We start from the raw sequence: 10,154 nt of genomic DNA, 5'->3' as shown, positions 1-10,154 counted from the left end.
ATGGATCGACAATCCAATTTATCTCCCACTACCTGCTTTACATAAGCAGGGCACCCCCATATTCTAAGACAAGAATATTTGGGAGGCTTACCCATCCATATCTCATATGGTGTCTGCCTTTAAATGGACATTTAGTGGAATATCTTTCAATTTTAAGTTATAGAGATCGTTTTCAAGTTCTCTAGTACCAATCAAACATTCATTCTTGTAAATGTTGCAAACACCTTTGCTAAATAAACAAGAATATCCATCTTTATCAACATAGAAATGGAAACAATGTTTTTCACCAAATCCGGAACAAACAAAACATCTCTTAAAATTAACTTAAAATCATTGTTCATAAGCAAGTAAACATCTCCAATAGCTTTGGCAGCAACTCTTGCTCTATTGCCCATCCTCTAGAAGGTCACACCTTCCTTAAGCTTTCTACTTCTTCCCATCACCTGCAAATCAATAAGAGATGTGAGCCACATCCGGTATCCAATACCCAAGAAGTAGAGTTAATGTTTACTTCGATATAGAACATACCATTTCCAGAACTCTTCTGGGCCAGATATTCCTTGCAATTTCGCCTCCAATGTCCAGGCTTCTTGCAGTGATGACAAACATCACTAGTCTTGTCAGCCTTAACTGGTGTGGCTGCCACAACGAGATTCGGAGATTGCCTCAACAAGGGCACGTTCTTCTTGAGACGTTGGAAAGAACGCTTCTTTCCCTTCCCATGTGGATCAATCTTCGTGCCAGATGAAGAACCCACATAAAGAACCAACTTCTCTTTCTTGATGGTTGATTCAAACATAACAAGCATATTCACCAACTCATCAAGGGTCGGCTCCATCTTGTTCATGTTGAAGTTCACCACAAAAGGATCAAATGAGCTAGGCAATGATAACAGCAACACGTCAGTGGTCAACTCCGAAGGCAAGATCAGATCCATGCCAACGAGCTTGTCCACGAGCCCAATCAACTTCAGGCCATGCTCATGGACCGAGGCCCCATCTCGCATGCGCAAAGTGATCAGCTCCTTGACGGTAGCATGCCTAAGAGGTCGTGTTTGCTCACCAAAGAGCTCCTTGAGATGCAAATGAATGTCAGCAGCACTCTTTGCATCCTCAAAACGCCTCTGCAGCTCATCATTCATTGAAGTCAGCATATAACACCTGGCTATCATGTCATGGTCACACCATTCCTTGTAAGTCTGCAATTCCTCAGGAGTGCAGTCAGTCGGAGCCTCAACAGGGGGCGACTCAGTCAGTGTATATGCTACCCTTTCCGAATTCAAGACGATTTTCAGGTTTCTTAGCCAAGTGAGGTAATTAGGTCCAGTTAATATGTGTTTGTCGAGTATTACGGATATCGGATTGCGAATCGAAGACATTGTCAATTTGTATTGAAAAGTAAAAACAGATAAATGTTGATGACTATTTTAAAATATTTAGTAAGATATGAAGTTTGGACTTTTACTTCATAAATATTTGCTCCCACTGTTTTGACATTTTCACTACCCTCTAGTGAAAATGGGAAACTCCTTTCCTCAGTAGATACATAAGGTCCAATTAGCGAATCATGATCCCGAATAATATCAGCCAATTATAATTCCTAAAAGGTAGTTTCCAATTGCATCACAATGCAACCCTTCTACGTAAACTTTTGTCTCACGTTTGATTAGGACCCAATAATATGACGTCGTTCATCTTCACGTGTCAAGCCTTACCCATCGATGTTGAACCTTAATGGACGGTCGCCATGAGTTCCCCCAATAATATGAGCCCAAATCATGGGAGTTCCACGTAGTTCACATCACCATGTCAATGGATGTCACAGCTTTCCGGCACCCAGAGCTCCCCCAATAATATGAGCCGAGCCCCGAGTACGGGTAGCGTTCATCATGCATCCATTGTCGATGGAAGACATGGAAATTATAAACAAATTTATAATTCTCCTTTTCGGGCTTGATATTAATTTTGAATCTTATTCAAAATGAGGGTTCTTAATTTTGAAAGGTCTCATCATTAATTTTATTTAAAAGCTCGCCATGTTTGATCGTATGTTTGCCGGATTCATGCAACTTTGTTATTATCATAATAATAACGCACATACTCATTATTTATAACATATCATGCATATATTATAAACAGTAAACAAACAAGGATGATCAATCGCCCCAATACTAATGACCCGTGTGAGCTAAGCACGGGCCTAGGTCCAATCCTAGGGATATGCATGGGATGCAAATGCAACTATTACATTAGCTTCCAATATTTACATGTCTTCGATCTTCATAATCATCATGGCCACCATCTTCCAATCTTGATCTTCCACTATACTAATATTTACAAATAAATATCCATGACAAATAGAGATACATCTCATGGGGGTGGGAACGGGCCATAAACCAAGCCCACTTTATAAATTGATAATTATTACAATCATTCAACACAAAATATCCTAGCATACACCTAGCAAATTGGGCTTGGGCTTTTGATCATCCTTCATGCATAATATCACATATCATACACCATCAATTAATTATCACAATAATTAATTGATCCAATATTATATATCTTGATCCAATCACTAACCGCCACGATTATAAACTAAATTAACAAAGTATGCAAACACATTTGTCTACTTTCCAATTAATTTATTTATAACCGAATTTTTTATAAATCACAATTTACTATAAATAATTAAAGTCCAACTTCAATTATTTATTTTATGAGAAAAATTTGCAACTTTTGTAATTTTAAACTTAAGGGCCCAAAAACTTATTTTTCACCAAAAACATTTTGGCCCATTCAAAATTCACAAATATGTTAGCCATCCAATGGCCCAACAACTCAAGGCCCATGACACTTTGATAATCCAAAACACTTTTGGAAACCCTAGTCGTCATCGCCGTTGCCGGATTCCGGCAACAAATTTTTTTTTTTATTTTAAAAGGGGGGGTTTCGGGCCCTTGCTGCCCGTTTTGGGCAGCCCCTCGGGCAGCTTGGGCTGCCCGAAATGGGCAGCAACAAGCTGCCGAAATGTGCCCCAAGGTGGCCTTGATTTTGTTGCAAAATTTTGTTCTCATGCGGTTAGAAATCAATCTCAATATAATATCTTGTAAATGCTACACAAAATCGTAACCATAGCTCGGATACCACTTGAAAGGGGATCGGTTACGGTGACCGGAAGCGCAACGGAAGTTTAAAAATCGAATTTTTACAAGAAATTTTCGGCCACCTCTTTGTTTGTGTAGCAAATACAATAAAACACCAATATCATACATAGGGTGTTGAGAAAATCGTTACCTATCAACCTCTTGAGGTTGATGATGGCACCAACCAAGTTGTAAACAACTTGGCTCTTCAAGGATGACACTATCTTCAAGCTTCCTTTGAGCACTCCTTGCTCAACTATTAAGCCCACCACCAACTAGGTAGATCCCCTCTTAATTTGCACTAGAAAACTAAGAGGATTTTTCAATGAGAAGTGCAAGATTTCCTCAACCAAAAATTGAAGAAAATGGAGATAATTTTTGCGTGTAAGTTTCGGCCCTTGCATCTCAAAAATTGGGAGAGGAAGACTTGTCTTGGAATTGCAAAAAGCAAAAGGCAAAAGGAGCATGCCAAGGCTTGATATTTGAAAAAGTTGTCTCCAACTCTTCACCTCCCATGCATGCAATATTATATGGTGTTTTTAACAATTAAAAAACCATGGACTAAATTTGATTATCTCAAACATATTTGAGACTAATTAAACATTACTTGAATTTACCCAAGTCCCACTAGTTAAATAATTAATTTAAATTGAGCTCTACAAGACTCAATATGATTTAATTAATTCAACACTTGAATTAATTTAATTATTTGGACTCTACTAGGTCCACTAGTGTTTAATTAATTCAACACTTGAATTAATTTAATTTAGTCCATAATAATGTTTATGAAAATCACAATTTTCAAATACATTATTCACTTGGCCAACTTTTAATTTAGGAACACTTCCATAAATTAAAATTCACATTTCTCTCATAGAAGTCATACTTCTATTTTTCTTTACGCTTATAAACTCCTTTATAAGCCGTTCAACACATTGAACTAATTTCTCCTTTATAGAAGTCATACTTCTAATTTTCCTTACGCTTATAAACTCCTTTATAAGCCGTTCAACACATTGAACTATTTCTCTTCTCAACGGGATCTAGAAAGCTAGTACTTGTGTGGCCCTCAATGGTTCATTGATACAACTAGCCGTGGGTTCACATCTCAATGTGATTCGGACTAAACATGTCCTTATATGAGCATACCCCAATTGCTCCATTCTTATTTATCAACTCCTTGATAATAAGAACGTCAGAACTCAAGTCTTATATTACCCAACCAATCATGTTAAACGCCTAGCAGCATCGCTTACATGATCCCCTAGGTATCAAATGATAGTGCCTGCAAGAACCATTCAATTATGGTTAGCGTATAGTACGGTCCCTTCAACTCATATATCCCGACCGATTCGACAACCATTGATTTATCGAGAGTTGTCAATGAATCGATACTATGTGTCATGTCGTAGTTGCATCGATGGTGTAATCTATGAAACCCTTTTCATAATTACCACCATACTCTGATCAGAGATTTCAAACTACATATACATGAAAAACACATAGAATATCCATACCCGTAGGTAAGCGGTGAATCCCCGACTACAATGCATCGACTCCTATATGTTTCGACAGAACACCCAACCTTGCCACCTGATGACCCCATGAGAGTCGGTAAACAAGTCAAAGTGTAATTCTAGCACATAGAGTCTCAATGTTGTCCCGGGTCATAAGGACTAATGGTGTACAACCATAAACTAGGACTTTTCCACTCGATAAGTGAGAACCACTTGGAAAATCCTTTTATGGAGGGTTGTTCAGTGCACTCTACAAGGAGCACCTATCTACATGCTCGAACATCACAATGTCCCCTACCAATGAAACATGGTACTTACATCGCAGATACTAGTCTCGAACTCGAGCGGCCTATATCCTTCTTAGTGGCGGCTGAATCGACTAGGAACTGTTTAGAATATACAGTATTCCAAATATGAGTTTCATGATACTCATCATATGAGCATCTCATATTCTTTCTACTATTTGTATACTCAAGGACTTTATCTATGCAACTAGCATGAGTATACAGATAAAGAAGTGCCAAAATGATAAATTCAAATATTATTAAAATAAAGACTGTTTATACATAGAGTTTAATCTTGAACCCTCGGCCAACACTTGGCTCGACGGGCACCTACTCTAACAACCGTATGGCAGATTGTCCAGCCGCCACCAACAAAACAACTGGACCAGGTAAAGGAGACGGGTCAAGCTCAAGGGCGAATGCCAATAAACCACGGGAGAACAAACCGAATGCCAGGGTGTTCGCCATGACGCAGGAGGAGGCAGATGATGCAAGCGATGTTGTGTCAGGTACCATATTTATTCAGCAAGTGCCTGCTTATGTGTTATTTGACTGTGGTGCCACACATTCTTTTATATCTAAGAGATTTGCTAAGAATTTAGGACGTAAGCCCGATAAGTTAGCCGAACCTTTCCGAATAGCCACACCTACAAGTAGGGCCGTTGAAACTCACGAAATCTACCGAGATTGTATAATCAGTATCAGTAATCAGCCTTTTAGCGCCGACTTGATACAGTTGATCATGGTCGACTTCGACATCATCTTAGGGATGGATTGGTTAGCCAAGAACAATGCCATAGTGCATTGTAAGAGGAAGAAAGTTAAACTCCTAACCGCAGAGCAGAGGGAAGTCGTGTTTCATGGTAAATCCAAGGAACGGAAGTTGCTACTTTCCGCAGCTCAAGCCTGGAAAGCCATGAAATAAGGAGAGGACATCTACCTGGCTATGGTCAGTGAAATAAAAGAAGAAGTCGAACGGAATCTGGAAGATATCCCGATAGCGAGAGAGTTCCCAGATGTTTTTCCAGAAGAACTCTCAGAGACGGTCCCGAATCGCGAAGTGGAGTTCGAGATCAATCTGGTTCCCGGTGCTGCACCAATCTCTAAGGCACCTTACAGAATGGCACCAGCCGAACTCAAGGAGCTGAAGGAACAACTCCAAGAATTGCTAGATAAAAGGCAAATTCGACCGAGTGTGTCCCCCTGGGGAGCTCCAGTACTCTTTGTAAAGAAGAAAGACGGTAGTATGAGATTATGCATCGACTACAGAGAATTGAACAAGATCACAATCAAGAACAGGTACCCTCTACCTCGGATAGACGATCTGTTCAATCAGCTTAAAGGACCCGCCATCTTTTCTAAACTGGATCTGAGGACAGGTTATCACCAGTTGAAGGTCAGGGCTGAAGATATCCCCAAGACAGCCTTTCGTACGAGATATGGACATTATGAATTCACCGTGATGCCTTTTGGTCTGACCAACGCACTGGCAGCATTCATGGATCTAATGAACAGAGTATTCAAGCCATTACTGGATCAGTTCATAGTGGTATTCATCGACGATATCCTCGTCTATTCTCCTGACGAGACGAGCCATGAAGAGCACCTTCACCTTGCTCTGCAGACCTTAAGAGAGAATAAGCTCTATGCTAATTTCAGCAAGTGTGAATTCTGGCTAAGGAGTGTGTCATTTCTGGGACACGTGATCTCGAGAGAAGGAGTGTCAGTGGACCCAAGGAAGGTAGAGGCGATTACTGAGTGACCGAGACCGAAGAACCCCACCGATATCAAAAGCTTTCTTGGATTGGCGGGTTACTACCGGAAGTTTGTCGAAGGGTTCTCCTCGATAGCCGTGCCACTGACGAAGCTCACACAGAAGAATTCTAAATTCATCTAGGATGACGGTTGTGAGAAGAGTTTCCAGACACTGAAAGAGAAACTCGCATCCACGCCAGTATTGATCCTGGCCGCAGAAAATAAAGATTTCACTATTTACAGTGACGTCTCTAAGGACGGTCTAGGATGCGTACTGATGCAAGAGGGAAGAGTGATCATCTACGCATCAAGGCAGTTGAAACCGCACGAGCAGAACTACCCTACTCATGATCTTGAACTAGCAGCGGTTGTCTTCGTCTTAGAGATTTGGAGGCACTACCTCTATGGTGCTAAATGTGAAATCTTCACAGACCATCAGAGCCTCAAGTACTTGTTCACCCAAAAGGAACTTAATATGAGGCAAAGGCGATGGATCAAACTTCTGAAGGACTATGACTTGACCATAAGCTACCATCCGGGTAAAGCAAACAGGGTGGCTGATGCGCTAAGTAGGAAGGGCCCAGGCAAGGTGACTCTAGCCTCCCTCTCGGCCCAACCATGCCTACGGGAGACCGTCAAGTTAAACCAAGATCGAGACCCGGTACTGACTAAACTTAAGGAGCATGTCAGAGAAGGGAAGTCTCAGGATCATCAGATTGATGACAAGGGAATTTTGTGGATAAAAGGAAGACTGTGTGTGCCCGATAGCGACAACCTGCGCCAAGAGATAATGGCAGAGGCACACAAGTCAAAATTCTCAGTCCATCCAGGCAGTACGAAAATGTACAGGGACCTCAAGAATAGTTTCTGGTGGAATGGCATGAAAAGGGATGTAGCGGAATTCGTTTCCAGATGTCAGGTATGCCAGCAGGTCAAGGCAGAACACTAGCGACCTGGAGGATTACTGCAACCTTTGGAAATTCCCGAATGGAAGTGGGAGCATATTTCCATGGACTTTGTGGTAGGATTGCCAAAATCTAGGCAAAGCCACGACGGTATATGGGTGATCGTGGACAGACTCACAAAGACTGCACACTTCCTACCCGTCCGCATGAATTACAATCTCGATAAGTTGGCTTCGTTGTACATGGACAACATTGTGAGACTGCATGGAGTGCCAGTGAGCATCCTATCTGATAGAGACCCAAGATTCGTCTCGCGCTTTTGGAAGAGCTTTCAAGAGGCCATGGGAACGAAAATGACCCTAAGTACGGCCTATCATCCGCAGACCGACGGACAAACGAAGAGGACCATCCAAACATTAGAGGATATGCTGCGAGCGTGCGCTCTTGAATTCAGTAGCAACTAGAGCACTCATTTACCCTTGATTGAGTTTGCGTACAACAACAGCTACCACAGCAGTATCGGAATGGCCCCATACGAAGCCCTTTATGGAAGAAAATGTCGATCACCACTTTATTGGGACGAAGTGGGAGAGAAAGATGTGGTGGGACTCGAGCTAGTACAGATGACAGTGGACAAGGTTAAAATCGTTCGGGAAAAGCTCAAAGCAGCTCAAGACCGACAGAAAAGCTGGGCAGATCTGAAAAGAAGGCCGGTAGAGTTCAACATGGGCGAGAAGGCTTATGTGAAAGTCTCGCCTATGAGGGGAGTCGTCCGATTCGGTAAGGCAGGGAAACTAAACCCTCGATACGTTGGACCTTTTAAAATCTTGGAAAGAGTGGGCACGCTAGCATGCAGACTGGCGCTGCCACCAAGTATGTCCAGAATCCACAACGTATTCCACGTGTCCCAGCTGAGAAGGTACATTCCAGACCCAAGTCACGTGTTGGAAGTAGGACCACTCTTGACCGAAGGAAACTTGGGAGAAGAACTTAAATACGAAGAAGTCCCCATTAGAATCGTGGACACCAAGGAACAAGTCCTCAGACGACGCATCATCCCCTACGTCAAAGTACAGTGGTCTAACCATACCGAGCGAGAAGCAACTTGGGAAGTGGAAGAGAATATGCGGAAGGAATATCCCTACTTATTTGGAGACCAAGCCAACTCAAGTTTCGAGGACGAAACTTCACATAAGGAGGGAGGGATGTAAAGATCCGATTTTTTTTCTTGCCATATAATTTAATAAGTGTAAGGAATTTTTGTTAACATATAATTTTTAGTATTTTATGCAATATTGGTTGGAAATAATTAAGCCAATAATATCTACAATTGGACATGCAAATTCCGAAATTTGAGGGAGGAGTAATACAAGAACATGGAAGAGATATGCAAGCCTAGGTACTAAGGAAAGTAAATAATTACATGCATGATGGAGTGTGGCCTAATTCTCGAAAATATTGGGAAAATATTTGCAAGATTGAGGATCATACCAAATAAAAGGAATTAAGGATGGATATGACAAGAGATTTTCGGTTTTTCCACTAGAATATATGATTATTTATTGAGATGGATAGGTATATAGTTAATAAGAAAGAAACCATCAAATTTTGGCACAAAATCCTCCCCACCCTCCGACCTAGATTTCGAGCCATGCATGGCTAGAGGATTAAGGAGCAATTCGAGTCAAATAAACGGCAAGATTTGGGGACAAAAATGGAAGAGAAATCGTGTGATTCTCATACCAAACATGCAAGATTTAGATGCTCCATTAAGCCTCTCCCTTCACCTATAAATAGGCCATCCCCCCTCACTCTTCAACACACCACATTCTCGAAATTCTAGAGCTGAAAGATTCGAAAATTCCAGCACTCCTCCCTAGCCGAAATACTGCACAAAATCGTCCTTAGATCTAGCCTAGCAATCGAACCGAAGCGCTGCACGGACGAGGAACGCGAAGTGATCCATTTTCGAAGCCAATCATCCAAGTTTTCCTTAACATTCAAACACTGTAAGTGGGCTGTTTTAAAAAAATTATAATTTCGGTTTATGCATATGTGAAAATTTTCGGTTTTGTTGTCTTAAAAATACGGTCGAGCACCGTCGTTCCGTCTATACGTTTTTACGAAATTTTGGTACGTTATGTTTGACACTGTGAGGATTCCCTGCAAATGGGTGGAATTCCAACATATGGCCCTTAATAGTGGGATAGAACTGTTTTATGGCCTCGTCCCCTTAGAGGATCAAAACTTAGGGACTGACGTCAGTAAACCGTTAAAGGTGAAAAATCGCAGTGTTATTACGTTATGGTATTTACGTTACGATTATGAAAAGGATGTTGTACGTTTATGATATGTTTCGAAAATGTTATTAAATTGGTTATGTTTTGTTCAAAGTCCCTCATTTACTGAGTATTACCAAAATACTCACCCCCCTTACTCTCCCTCCCAGATAAGTCTGAAGAGCAGGTTGAAGACGAAGAGTCGGAACAGTTTTGGGGTTGGTGATTTGCCAGATTAGTAATAGGCTTTATTTCGAATTTTCTGATTT

The sequence above is a fragment of the Primulina tabacum genome, chromosome 17 (assembly GCF_025594145.1).
Source record: "Primulina tabacum isolate GXHZ01 chromosome 17, ASM2559414v2, whole genome shotgun sequence".
Lineage (NCBI taxonomy): Eukaryota > Viridiplantae > Streptophyta > Magnoliopsida > Lamiales > Gesneriaceae > Primulina > Primulina tabacum.
Note: the sequence above shows the minus strand (reverse complement) of the source record.